At 44.1% G+C, this 14,999-nt stretch overlaps 1 protein-coding gene across 2 annotated transcripts in view; it reads left to right on the forward strand.

Moving 5' to 3' along the window:
* The window catches only part of LOC130116828 (A disintegrin and metalloproteinase with thrombospondin motifs 2-like), a 304,782-nt gene that overhangs the window by 199,991 nt on the left and 89,792 nt on the right, over positions 1-14,999 (forward strand). The gene's annotated exons all lie outside the window — the stretch shown is intronic.

Below are 14,999 nucleotides of genomic sequence, written 5' to 3' on the forward strand. Positions count from 1 at the left end.
CGGGTATTTCTCGTCCGAAACGGCGCCGTAGCTGCTCCACCAGCTTGTCGTAGTCCTCGCGGATAGGAGTCGGTTGCGCCATAACGAATGACATAGCGCCTTCTCGCAGTCGCAGGTAGAGCATGTCCAGGCAGACTTCCTTGCTCCAATTCCGCTTCCGGGCCATCCTCTCAAACGGGCCAATAAAGGAGTCCCAGTCGCCCTTCCCATCGTAGGTAGCTAGCAGCTTCACTTCACTTTCGTGTCCTACTTCTCTCCTGTAGCTACTACTCCGGTCCCGACCGTTCCCTACCACTGGACTATTTGTTATGACGGATGGCGGCCCTCCGGTACCACCAGTAGGCGGCGCCGCGTCACCCCGGCTGGGCGTGCTCAGGAAATGGTGACTCCCTTCCGGAAATGCGTTCCGGGCTCTGGCGCTCCTACCACCCCGCTCCGCTGGAGTACTGGTGACAAGGGGTTTGGGATGGTGACTTCTGTTGCGGCCATCCGCTACTGGGCCGACATTCTCCATTCCCGGGGGCAAAGCATATTCACGGGGTCTCACATCCGGTCCGTCTGGACGGGGGACCAGTGGAGTAGTTAACTCCATGTCCTGCATCTCCAATGTTGTAATGCTATGACTGGCTCCATGGCCACTATCAAAGCCCTCCTGATAGCCATTGAATGGCTGCGGGGAACTAGGGAGCGGGTGGAGTCCCGTGCTCAATTGCTGCACAGCGGGAGGTTGGGGATGTGGCACAACTCGCCCGACAAGTACCCCTTTAAGCATGCACTTCACCTCCTCCATTGATTGTTCCTGCTTTTCTTGGTTAAGGAGGGACCGCTCAAACATTTGGGCTAGACGACACATCTGCTTTTCCATTTCGCTTTCCACAGCGCTATCCTCTCCCCCCCCTACAGCACCGTGCTCCACGTGCTCGATCTCCTCAGTAGGTTCCAACATCATCTAGATCACATGCAACGATGGCCTTGATAAAGTGCTACTGCACGTAATTAGCCGGTTGCTAGTTAGCAAGGACGCTAACGTAAATAGCAATAGCACCGCTATTCTGTATGGAGACAGAATGCAATCCAATATCCCACTTCTGACACCACTTGTCGCGGGACTGGGTTTAGATGTTCTTATATTAAGTAGTTGGAGGCTGGGAATTATGGTGCGACAACACAGTCTCTGGCGTTAATTAGCCGGGCTAGGCTACGGGTTTAGCAACCCACCTTGCACTGCTCCTGCAGTCTGCAGACGATGACGGACGCTGGCTAGCCTGGCTGGGATGGTCTCACTCTGCAGACACTCGCACTGTCACTGGCTGCACACTCTGATCTCTCTCTGGGGGCTGGTAATCACTCTTACTGGTTCTATTATGGTCGTCGCTGGTTAGTCACTGTCTAGCGTCAGCTCAGTCGAGGTGTAGGAGTCAGGAAGGTTACGTCTGATCGCTAACACGTTATGCTAAGCTAACACTGTGTGACAGTCTGTAAACCACTATATCAACTAACCCACGCTGTGCTGTGCAATGGATAACAATAGGCAGCACGCACGCATTCCTAAGTCTCTTCTCATTGGCTAACAGGGTCTCGCGTTACTTTAGTCAGACTGTCTGTCTGTCACTATCTGTCAGGGAGCTGTCCCGCAACATTAGGTTTAGGGACGAATGACTACTGGGACGAAAATCGGATCAGCGAACTAAACACAGAAAATAGCATAATCGGTACGATAAATTAAGATGTTAGAGCAGACTATAGAGGAGAAGAGAGAGTTAAAGAATAAACAGCAGTTATCAATCTCATGAAGACAAATCTCAAGAAGGCAAAAGCTGGAAACGGAAGTCACCAGAAGTCACGTGTGTGGATGTAAATCCCTCTGAGCCTGGAACTGAGAACAAGCGTGGAACTGGAACTGTGAAGTGGAGTGGAGTGGAACTGAAAAGAGTATAACTGGAAGACTGGACTGGAACAAGGGTCCAGGGATAGATGGTGTCATTGATGAATTTTACATAGAGTTTAGAGAGGAATTACTGCCAGTGTTACATAGATTATTTAGGTGGATAGAAGAAAAGAACGAGATGCCGGTTAGTATGTCAACAGGGTTAGTTAGCATTATTTACAAGAAATCAGGAAGCAGGAACATTTTATTTGTCATTTCACTTCATGCACTTGCATACGTGAAATGAAACGAAATGCCATTTCCCCCAGCCCACAGCAGTACAACACAAAAACAAAAACGCATCCAAAAACTAAAGAACACACACCCAAACAATAACACATATATCCAAACTAAACAAAAAATCACTGTTCAACGGAACGAATGCCAGCCAGGATAACTGTCGGAACCACCAGTCTGCATGGGTTAGCAGTTAGCTTAGCCTGCCCCGCTTCCGTATCCTGTCAGACCGCCCTCGGCATTTTCTCCTCAGGCGCAGCTCCAGGCACGGGCCGTGGTCCCCAGGCCCACCAAACGAAGCAGACCAAGCTCTCCCAGCGGAGCCAGCACCAGCTTTTCCAGCCAGAAACCCTCGACACCCACCCCGCACTCCTCATGACGACATCAAAAACACCACAGTCAGTGCCAGGGGATGCTGTCGCCAGACCGCCCTTGGTGTTATCGGAACTGGCAGTCTGCATGGGCTAGCAGTTAGCTTAGCCTGCCCCGCTCTCCCATCACATTTGAGGGGAACACAATTTGTAAAAGGGTGACTTGGAGAGCAAGGTTTAGGAAAATAAGGGATCTAGTGTATGAGTATGTACCAGGGTTTGTGAGGGCACATGTACTGGTAGATGAAGTGAGGGGAAAGGCTGATGAAATGTGGTTGGGTATAGCAGAGAGGATGATGGGATAGATCAAGAGGGGATGCTGAAAGAATGGGTGAGTATGAGTAGAATAGAACTTTATTTGTCATTGTACGAGTACAACGAAATTTGAAAGTGTAGTTCTTATCAATGCAAAGATCAATATAAAAAGAATTAACATAAAACACACACATTAATTTCTACATTCTACTGGAAACCAACATATTGCACAAAAAGTCACGAATCAAGACTTAGCAGCATTTAGTGCGGTTATGGCTCGGGGATAGAAGCTGTTCTTTAGTCTGTTTGTCCGAGCTCTTATTGTCCTGTAACGTCTGCCCGAGGGCAGCAGTTCAAACAGATGGTGTCCTGGGTGGGATGGGTCCTTGAGGATGCCATGGGCTTTTTTGAGGCAGCGGGAACTGTATAGGTCTTCCAGGGAGGGGATTGGGCATCCGATGAGCTTCTGGGCTGTGCAGATGACCCTTTGGAGCTCTTTCCTCTCTGCTACTGTGCAGCTGGAAAACCAGACACAGATGCAGTAGGTCAGTATGCTCTCTATGGAGCAGTGGTAGAAGGACACAAGCAGTGAGGTGGTACCGTGGTTCTTCCTGAGGATCCTCAGGAAGTAGAGTCTCCGCTGTGTCGTCTTAACCAGCGCTGTGGTGTTAACGCTCCAGTTCAGGCCCTCTATGTGTATGCCCAGAAACCGGAAGTCCGAGACACTGTCCACACAGTCCCCGCCGGTGAAAAGGGGATGACTGTCCGTTTTGTTCCTCCTGTAGTCTATAATCAGCTCCTTTGTCTTGGAGGTGTTGAGGATCAGGTTATTTTCCCTGCACCACACAGACAGCCACTCCACCTCGTCCCAGTATGCAGACTCATCCCCCCCAGAGATGAGCCCCACCACCGTAGTGTCGTCTGCAAACTTGACAATGGTGTCGCTGGAGTGAGCGGGGGTGCAGTCGTGTGTGTACAGGGTGTAGAGTAGGGAGCTCAGCACACAGCCCTGTGGGGAGCCGGTGCTGAGGCTGAGGGCTGAGGAGATGTGGGGGGGAGCCTACTCTGACCCTCTGTGGGCGCTCAGACAGGAAGTCCTTAATCCAGAGGCAGATGGAATAAGCAAGGCCCAGTTCTGTCAGTTTGGTCACCAGTCTGTGGGGGAGGCTGGTGTTGAATGCAGAGCTGAAGTCCACAAAGAGCAACCTGGCATAGCTCCCCTGCTGCTCTAGGTGGGTCAGGGCGGTGTGGAGAGATGTGGCTATAGCGTCCTCTGTGGACCTATTTGCTCTGTAGGCAAACTGGTGTGTGTCGAAAGTGGGTGGGAGGCTTGAGATGATGTGACTCCGAACCAGTTTCTCAAAGCACTTCATTATGATTAGTGTGAGTGCCACAGGTCGGTAGTCGTTCAGGCTGCTGACAGTGGACTTTTTTGGCAGTGGGACTATGGTGGATGTCTTCAGACAGGGTGGGATTGTGGACTGGGATAGGGACTGGTTGAAGATCTTGGTGAAGACCCCTGCCAGATGGTTCGCATAGACCTTCAGCACCCATCCAGGGACGCCATTGGGACCCGCAGCCTTCCTCGGGTTCACCGCCCTCAGTGTGCGCCTCGCCTCATGCTCCTCCACCGTGAGGATGAGGCTGCTGTAGGCTGGTGGATGGAACGTGGCTGCCTCCGGTGGCTTCTCCTCAAAGCAGGCAAAGAAGATGTTAAGCTCCTCTGCCAGTGAGGCATCACTGTCAGCAGCTGTGAGGTTGCTGGATTTGTAGCTGGTGATGTGCTGAACCCCCTGCCACACCTGCCTTGTGTTGTTGCTGTTGAAGTGGTCCTTTTATTTTGTAAGCTGCCTTGGCAACTTCCCCACCTGATGCCTCTTTTCAGGTTGGCTCTGTATTGTGCCCCATCACCAGACCTGAGAGCAGTGTTCCTGTCCCTCAGCAGGCTCTGGACCTCGTTTGTCATCCAGGGCTTCTGGTTGGGATAAACCCGGATTTGCTTGTCCATGGTAACAGTGTCCATGCAGTTCTTGATATAGCACAGGACAGTTGTGGTATACTCCTCCAGGTCCTGATGTTCAAAAATATCCCAGTTAGTTCTTTCAAAGCAGTCCTGCAGCTGATGAGAGGCACCTTCAGGCCATGTTTTAACAGTCTGAGTTGTGGTAAGAGCACTTTTCCTGAGGGGGGTGTATGCCAGGATTAGGAGCAGGGACACATGGTCAGACTGGCCCAGGTGTGGTAGTGGTTTAGCCCTGTAGGCCTGTTTGATGTTGGAGTAGACCTTGTCCCGTGTATTTGCTCCCCTAGTAGCACACTTAATGTGCTGATGGAATTTAGGAAGCACTGCATTAAACCAGCATGGTTAAAGTCCCCCGCTATGATGTGAACACCCTCAGGATACATGCTCTGGTTGTTGCTGATGGTGTTATGTAAATCTCCACGAGCTGAGCTAGCATTAGCATCTGGTGGAATATACACGGCAGTTATCATGACCACATTAAACTCCCGGGGCAGCTATATGGGCCTGCACTTAACAGACACGTACTCCAGGTCCGGGGAGCAGTAGCTGTCTACAGTCTTTGTGTTGGTACACCAGTTGTTGTTCACATAGACGCATAGCCCCCCTCCTTTGGTCTTGTCCTGATGGTGTATTGTGTATCCGGTATGAATGAATGAAGCCAGGTCTCTGTAATAAGCAGGATGCAGCTGTCCTTGATGGTCTTGTCCGCTGCAACCTGTAACTTCAGTTCGTCCATCTTATTTGCGAGGGATCTAGCGTTGGTTGAGCGGCGGCTTGTGTGGCCGCCTCCTTAGCCTCCCCAACACGCCGGCTCTACAGCCTCGCTTTTGCCTCCTGTCACTGCGCCGCCTCCGCCCCCTGCCAGCGGGGATGGTAAACCACGGAGAACCCGGACTCCTGGTTACGTCCGCCGGTGAGTCATGGGAGCGGAGAAACTCTGCAGAAACAGACTGCTCGTTCTGTGGTCCTATCTTTAGGAGATCGAATCGGCTGTAGATGTTGTTCGCCCAGCAGAATGTCGTCAAGACGAGCAACAAAACATACAAAGACAGCCATAAAACGCACTGACAAGCAGAGCACTGAGCCGCTGCGCAACGCCGTCTTGTCGCCATCTGTTGTCTTCTCGGACAGGACTATTGAAGGTGATTGAGAGAGAGGCTGTGTTGGATGAGGAAGGAGAGATAGAAATGTATGTGGGAGAAGGAGAGAGGAGAGTGAGTGTGATGAGTGTGAAAGTGAGAGGGATGTATAGATGTTTAAGAGGGGAAGAAGTGAGAAGAGTGGCTGTGGAGAAAGTGTGGGAGAGGGCTATGAATGAAATGGATGTAGGAGGGTATGGAGGAATCAGAGTGAAGTGGAACAGTGTTGAATGTGAGAATGTTAATTTGTATTAAGACAACAGGGTGATCAATAATGTAATAATTAGTAAGTTAGATGTGAATGTGAAGAAAGGATGTGATGTGATCGGTGTGGAAGAGGAAAGATTTATGCACGAGTTTGTTGAATGTTGTGAGTTGGAGGATCTATGATGAAAATGAAGGAATTAATAAGTAGATGTAGGAGAGGTGGTTTGTTGATAGAATTAATACGAGATGTAGGAGAGGGGGTTTGTTGACAGAATTAGTAAGTAGATGTAGGAGAGGTGGTTTGCTGTGAAGTTAAGGAGGAATAAAGCCCATTATGAAAAGAGGAAAGCTGAGGTGTGCAGTATTTTTAAGAGTATAATGGAATAAGATGTAAATAATGGTGACAGGCATGGGCACAAGTCCATGAATACTGGGATGGCATCCAGGGCTTTACCTGTGCCCCCGTCCATAGGCTTAGTGGTTGTGTCAGGAAGGGTATCTGGCGTAAAACTTGCCAAATCATTATGCAGCTTGACATGACCATACCAGATCAGTGAGGCTCCATACAGGATTGGCTGAGGCCCGGGTTAACAACGGCCACCATTGGTGCTGTGCCCTCACAGGGTACAGATGAAAACTGTGCAATCTGCTGTGGTGACCCCTGAGAAACAGGCAACAAGCTGAAAGAAGAAGAATGGACAGAGATGTAAACATGTTGTTATAGTTGTGTCAGGAAGAAGAGTGTATTAGTGGGTTTGTGGAGGGAGCACTGTTATTGTGACCGGGCAAGAAGGGAGGGTGATAGAGGAGGAACAAACCCTCAAAAAGAGCCTTAGTTTTTGAGATACCCCTACCCGGAGTACAGCAAATGCTGACCTTGTTTTTTCATAACTTTAAGGTGTCCCCTTCGTGGAATGGATGGTCAGCAGTGTTACGTTTACTGCAAACATCCTGAAATTGATCCATGAAGTGAGTCACCACATAGGAAAAAAAGTGCAAAAAAAAACGCCTACCCTAAAAGAGGGAGTTCCAAGTGAATCCTTTGTCATTTTCTACCTGATGCTTGTTTTTACATAGAACTTGCTCAAAAGGTCTACATGTAGTGTCTCTACATCCCAGAGTAACCAGGACGTCAAAATTAAGTTCTGTTTTGTATCAGGAGCCTTTTATACAAGGCCTTATTATAGGCGGAAATAGCAAAAAGTATATTTTTCTGATGATCATTCACTTGTAATCCTGGGCCTACTCTTCTATCAGGGATAGAACAAAACTTAACCTTGTTTTTCATATGTTTAACATGTACCCTTCATGAAATCAGTCGTCAGAAGTTTTACCTTTTCTGCAAAAGTCATGAGATTTATCCATGAAGTGATTCTCCACATTTGCAAAAAAGTGCATAAAAGTCCCAGACTTCCCTGAAAAGGGGAGTTTCAAGATAACCCTGCATCATTTTCCACCTACTGGTTGGATTTACATAATATTTGTAGATATTGTCTACAGGTAGGCTAGCACTCCCAACACCCCAAAGTAACCAGAGGGTAAAATATTTGGATGTATAGTGCATCAGCAGCTTTTATAGGCTACTATGAATGGAATCCTCAAATGATGCTCATATTTGTCATTCCTGCTGCTTTGAAGTGTACAACAATATTGTTCTATAGGCAGCCTTCTATTAAACACTACTTTATGTATGAAATTCCAAATGAAAACTCGCCAATCTACTGCTTATTTTCAATTTTATTTTTATTCATTCACTTATGCAATATTTTCAGAATCAGAATCTGTCACAAGCGTTAGGGCAGTCCATGTAACCGCAGGAGCAGTACTCTGTGCAGTGTAATCCCACAGACACACATTGGCACTTTTTAGTTTGCCTGCAATCCTTATCATTGCAATAGAGATGTGTGACATCTCTTACTGCTTTTGGTGCAGGTTCCTATTTGAAAAAGACAGCTGCAGTGATGTGTCATCTTTTAGTATCCTACCTTTTCTAACTGGACTCCACAGAAGGGGTTTGGGGACATGGCTGTGGCACCATACAGCAGTTTGGTACATTGCCCGTAGGACATGCTGCTCAAAAGCATCTTCGGTTGGAGGTAGATGCGAGACTGGCGTGTCTGTAGTCAAAGCAACGATGCAACGGAGCTCATCAAGACTGGTGCATGCCTTGCTCTTTGCCTTCTTTGTCTGGCCATAGAGATGGAGAGCATACCTCCGCGCAATAGGTAAAGCCTCTGGAAGAGATTCACTTTGGCCAAAGGTTCTCAGTACTTGAAGCTCATTTATGTTCTTCTCCAGTTTGTTTAGCGCTGTCGTTTTGCCTATTTTAAACAGGCTGCTTGTGGTATCACATCCAGTCAGCGCGTGGCATGCTGGCAGACTCTCACACAGAGCTGTTCCCAATTTCTTTGAAATTCCAGGTACTGGGATGAATCGTTGTTTATCACCGTGAACAGCTTGCAAGGAGTTGTCGACTGACCTAGTAAATGAGTAACACAAGTACATCTGTATCATCACTTTTCACTATGATGGTTTGATATTTGTCAGAGAGGTGGATTGCATGCAGCACCATTCTGGTGTCAGCTTCCCCTTGTGTGCTGTATAGTTCAGGCAAACAGCGGACTCCTGTATGGTCAACAACCCTGACTTCCTCACCATTTTCAAATCCTCCTGCCAATACGATGGAGTCTTGGTCTTTGAGTCTTGCCGGTGCTGCACCAATGATGTAGTTTGACACAAACAAGCAAAGGGCTTGACGTTCAAGTTTGGTTAAATAGTGTAGTGTGGGGTAAGATGTATGGCGGATGGTATATGAGTATTTTGTGTTAGATTTCCTTGATTGGGGGGGTGGCTGTGGGCTATATATAAGCCATGCTAGAGCCTACAGGTTCCCTCACTATTTTTCTGTCCTGTCTATCTGTGTTTTTTTTATCACTTTAGTTTTTATTAAAGTTTTTAGGTCAATACAAACATGGCATCCGTATTCAGAAGTAAACATTAAATTATCTACATTTACTTGCACACAAGCCCAACAGGGCAACTCAAAACAAACAAACAAAAAACACACAAAAAAATGAACTACAAGAGCTTCCTGTGGGTCTAACTTTCCAGTCTTAAGTGTTGTCATGAATTATGTTGTCACGTGTTTGCTCCTTAAACCATGTCCATTTCTTCCACTGGTCTTCCATCCGAGGTACTGTAAGTCTCAATAGATGAGTCAGTTTTTCCATTGTATGAATGTCCTCCACTATTTCCATCCATTGTCCTTGTGTGGGGGCGTCCACCTGGCACCATGTTCTTGTGATTGCCTTCTTAGCAGCAATCAGCAGTATCTTAACCAAACATCCATCACTTGGCCCTATATCGTCGTTTTTAAAATTACAGAAATAGAGGGTCATATAGCACTTAGGGAAGTCATATCCAAGTACCTTTTGTATTACATCATGAACCATCTCCCAAAACATCGCTAGCTTATTACATTTCCAAAATATATGCGAGTGGTCTACACCCTCTGTTCCACATTTCCTCCAGCATGACAGTTTGGTGCTGGAGTATCTATTTTTGATTTTTGGTGTAATAAAAACACATATCAGATTTTTTCAGGAGAATTCCCTCCATATCCGCAAACTAGTGGAGGATTGATGGACTTTCCACATATTCTGCCAGTCCTCCTCTGTAATTTCTGTGCCAAATTCTAATTCCCATTTTTCTTTTATATATGTAGTTGAGTGTTTATTAGTTGTGAGAGCTTAATATAGTACAGATATAGTCCTAGATTTTCTCCCTTTATATGCATTAATTATAATTTGAATCACACTGTTCACCTCCATGGAGGGTCCTCTCCTGATACATTTGTTGTAATAATCCCTTAATTATAAATATCTAAAGAAGTCATGAGTCTCCAAATCAAACTTGTCTTTCATACCCTGAAAACTCTCCATCTCCCCTTTTTCCTCTAGAGTGCACCATGCTGTGATTCCCCAGTTAACCCACAGTTTAAAAACTGTATCATGCCTCACTGGAGTAAAGTCTCTATCATATGCTACCCATCTCAATAACTGTATCTCATCTTGTAATTTGTTGATTTTAATCAATTTAAACCATAACTCCAGTGTAAATAATGTGACTGAATCCATGTGGGTTTTTGTTTTCTTGTATACTTCTTTATCCCCTAAAATATTCTGAATAGGGTACCCACCATATTCCCTTTCCATGACTTTCCACTTGGCCATGTAATCTTGCCTACACCAGTCAACAGCATATCTCAGCTGGGCAGCTTTGAAATATTCTTTTAGATTTGGTAAACCCATACCTCCCTTTTCCTTTGAGAGTTGGAGAGTTTCATACCTTACTCTGGGCTTCTTCCCTCCCCAAATAAATCTAGATATTGTCCTATCCCACCTATCAAATTGAGCTTGAGTCACCTCTACAGGCAACGATTGGAATAGGTAAAGAAGCCTTGGTAGAATATTCATTCTAACTGTCTCAATTCTTGAGCTGAAGTCAAGTGGCAGAGTGGACCATCTATCAATATCCTTTTGCATCACATCGTTGATCTTGCCGTAATTTGCTTTATGTAATTTAGACAATTCCTTGGTGATGTAAATTCCCAAATATTTGATTTTGTTTAGATTCCAATTAAAGTCAAATTTTCCCTTGAATTCTGTGGTTGGAGTATAATTGAGAACTAGCACCTGTGTTTTTGAGATGTTAATTTTATATCCAGATAAATGACCATATAGTTCTAGAAGCTTCATTAGTTGAGGGAGTGATGTATGTGGTTGCTCAAGATAGGCTATGACATCATCAGCAAATAGCCCCACCTTGTGGACAGTGCCATTCACTGTCACTCCATTAATTCCTTCATTTTGGTGAATGGCCTCCGCTAAAGGCTCAATGAATAACGCGAACAGTGTCGGAGACAAACAGCATCCTTGTCTTGTCGACCTCTGCAAACTGAACTTGTTCGTTAAACTCCCGTTTATTTTAATCCGAGCATTAGGTTGTTGATATAATGTTTTAATGCACTGTATTGACTCATTGCTGAACCCTAGTCGTTCCAATACTGCATACAAAAAATTCCAAGACACCCGATCGAATGCTTTTTCTGCATCTAAACTTACTAATAGTGTAGCTTGTTTTCTCTTACTCGCTTGATCAACAATATGCAACGTCCTTCTGGTATTATCATGCGTTTGTCTTTCTCTCATGAATCCTGTTTGATCTTCATCTATCAAATCACCTATGAATGAGTTTAACCGTTTGGAGATAATTGTCGTATATATTTTATAATCTACATTTAATCATGAAATAGGTCTGTAGTTCCCACAATATTCTTTATCCTTTCCCGGTTTTGGAATGACTGTGAGTGATTATTGCCTCTGACCATGATGGTGGTATCTTATTATTGTGAAGTGTCCAATTGAAGGATCTCAGAAGTATCGGTGCCAGCTGTTCCCTAAACACTTTGTACCATTCTGCAGGGTATCCATCGCTGCCCGGGCTTCTATTGTTTTTCAAAGAATTTACTACATCTATCACCTCTTCCATCTTGATGTCAGCTGTTAATTTGTCATTTTGGAGCCGGCCAATTGAGGGTAAATCTAATGAATTCAAAAAGGTATTAATTTCCGCTTCGGGTGCAGGTGTGGGTTGTGAATATAGCTCTTTATAATATCCCAAAAATATGTCCTCTATGCTTTCTGGTATATTCGTTAAGTCATTTGAATGGGTGTCTCTGATCTTATGTATATGGCCAACTGCTTGCTGTTTGCGAATACGTTTTGCCAACAGTTTAGTTGCGCGCGGGCCTGTTTCATAATATCTTTGTTTGAGAAACAAGCTTTCTTTCTCAACTTCATCTAACAGCTCTTTATTAATGTCTGACTTAGCCGATTTGATTTGCTCCAACACCACGGGGTTTCCCGCAGTCTGGTATTCCCTCTCCATTTCTCTTAACCTGTCCGTATTCTTTCTGGATATAATTGATCTTGCCTTTTTGATCAATGCTGAATGCGCTATTAACTTTCCCCTGATGACTGCCGCCCTCATGGCATCCCAAAAATCGTTGGGTCTACTTCCCCATTGCTGTTTTCTTCTAGATATGTCCGAATATCCGCCTTTAACATAATCTTACTCTGCTCACTATTCAGTAGACCCACATTAAACCTCCAAACCGTATTTCGCTTTCTACAATTCAAATTCATTTCTAAATGTACTGGATTGTGATCTGAGATATCCGCCCCTCCAATCCCACACTCCTTTACTCTGTAAATATCGTCTTTGCTCATAAGGAAATAGTCTATCCTTGAATGAACTTTATGTACAGCTGAGTAATGTGTATAGTCTTTTTCCTGAGGGTGGAATTGTCTCCACACATCATCCATCCCCATCTCTTCCAGTGATATATTTACAAATCGAGTGACCTGTGTTTTAGTCCTTTTGATACTGGTCGTATCCATTTTGTGATTCGACACGACATTCAAATCTCCCCCACAAATTAAGACCCCCTCTGACTCGTTTGCTATCTCATCAAACAGAGATTTAAAAAATCTTTTATCACTTTCAGGAGGGGCATATATATTTACCAATGTCACTGGTTTGTATCTTGGCTTTATGAATAGAGTGTGTTTTGGCTGTATGAATAGAGTGTATCTTGGCTGTATGAATAGAGTGTATCTTGGCTGTATGAATAGAGTGTATCTTGGCTGTATGAATAGAGTGTATCTTGGCTGTATGAATAGAGTGTATCTTGGCTGTATGAATAGAGTGTATCTTGGCTGTATGAATAGAGTGTATCTTGGCTGTATGAATAGAGTGTATCTTGGCTGTATGAATAGAGTGTGTTTTGGCTGTGTGAATAAAGTGTGTTTTGGCTGTATGAATAGAGTGTATTGTGGCTTTATGAATAGAGTGTGTTTTGTATGAATAGAGTGTATCTTGGCTGTATGAATAGAGTGTGTTTTGTATGAATAGAGTGTATCTTGGCTGTATGAATAGAGTGTATCTTGGCTGTATGAATAGAGTTTATCTTGGCTGTATGAATAGAGTGTGTTTTGGCTGTATGAATAGAGTGTATCTTGGCTGTATGAATAGAGTGTGTTTTGTATGAATAGAGTGTATCTTGGCTGTATGAATAGAGTGTGTTTTGTATGAATAGAGTGTATCTTGGCTGTATGAATAGAGTGTGTTTTGGCTGTGTGAATAAAGTGTGTTTTGTATGAATAGAGTGTATCTTGGCTGTATGAATAGAGTGTGTTTTGTATGAATAGAGTGTATCTTGGCTGTATGAATAGAGTGTGTCTTGGCTGTATGAATAGAGTGTATCTTGGCTGTATGAATAGAGTGTATCTTGGCTGTATGAATAGAGTGTGTTTTGGCTGTGTGAATAAAGTGTGTTTTGTATGAATAGAGTGTATCTTGGCTGTATGAATAGAGTGTGTTTTGTATGAATAGAGTGTATCTTGGCTGTATGAATAGAGTGTATCTTGGCTGTGTGAATAGAGTGTGTTTTGTATGAATAGAGTGTATCTTGGCTGTATGAATAGAGTGTGTTTTGGCTGTGTGAATAAAGTGTGTTTTGTATGAATAGAGTGTATCTTGGCTGTATGAATAGAGTGTGTTTTGTATGAATAGAGTGTATCTTGGCTGTATGAATAGAGTGTGTCTTGGCTGTATGAATAGAGTGTATCTTGGCTGTATGAATAGAGTGTGTTTTGGCTGTATGAATAGAGTGTATCTTGGCTGTGTGAATAGAGTGTGTTTTGGCTGTGTGAATAGAGTGTGTTTTGGCTGTATGAATAGAGTGTATCTTGGCTGTGTGAATAAAGTGTGTTTTGTATGAATAGAGTGTATCTTGGCTGTATGAATAGAGTGTGTCTTGGCTGTATGAATAGAGTGTATCTTGGCTGTATGAATAGAGTGTATCTTGGCTGTATGAATAGAGTGTGTTTTGGCTGTATGAATAGAGTGTGTCTTGGCTGTATGAATAGAGTGTATCTTGGCTGTATGAATAGAGTGTATCTTGGCTGTATGAATAGAGTTTATCTTGGCTGTATGAATAGAGTGTGTTTTGGCTGTATGAATAGAGTGTATCTTGGCTGTATGAATAGAGTGTGTTTTGTATGAATAGAGTGTATCTTGGCTGTATGAATAGAGTGTATCTTGGCTGTATGAATAGAGTGTATCTTGGCTGTATGAATAGAGTGTGTTTTGGCTGTGTGAATAAAGTGTGTTTTGTATGAATAGAGTGTATCTTGGCTGTATGAATAGAGTGTGTTTTGTATGAATAGAGTGTATCTTGGCTGTATGAATAGAGTGTATCTTGGCTGTGTGAATAGAGTGTGTTTTGTATGAATAGAGTGTATCTTGGCTGTATGAATAGAGTGTGTTTTGGCTGTGTGAATAAAGTGTGTTTTGTATGAATAGAGTGTATCTTGGCTGTATGAATAGAGTGTGTTTTGTATGAATAGAGTGTATCTTGGCTGTATGAATAGAGTGTGTCTTGGCTGTATGAATAGAGTGTATCTTGGCTGTATGAATAGAGTGTGTTTTGGCTGTATGAATAGAGTGTATCTTGGCTGTGTGAATAGAGTGTGTTTTGGCTGTGTGAATAGAGTGTATCTTGGCTGTATGAATAGAGTGTGTTTTGGCTGTGTGAATAAAGTGTGTTTTGTATGAATAGAGTGTATCTTGGCTGTATGAATAGAGTGTGTCTTGGCTGTATGAATAGAGTGTATCTTGGCTGTATGAATAGAGTGTATCTTGGCTGTATGAATAGAGTGTGTTTTGGCTGTATGAATAGAGTGTGTCTTGGCTGTATGAATAGAGTGTATCTTGGC

This window comes from Lampris incognitus, chromosome 8, assembly GCF_029633865.1.
Source record: "Lampris incognitus isolate fLamInc1 chromosome 8, fLamInc1.hap2, whole genome shotgun sequence".
NCBI classification, from domain to species: domain Eukaryota; kingdom Metazoa; phylum Chordata; class Actinopteri; order Lampriformes; family Lampridae; genus Lampris; species Lampris incognitus.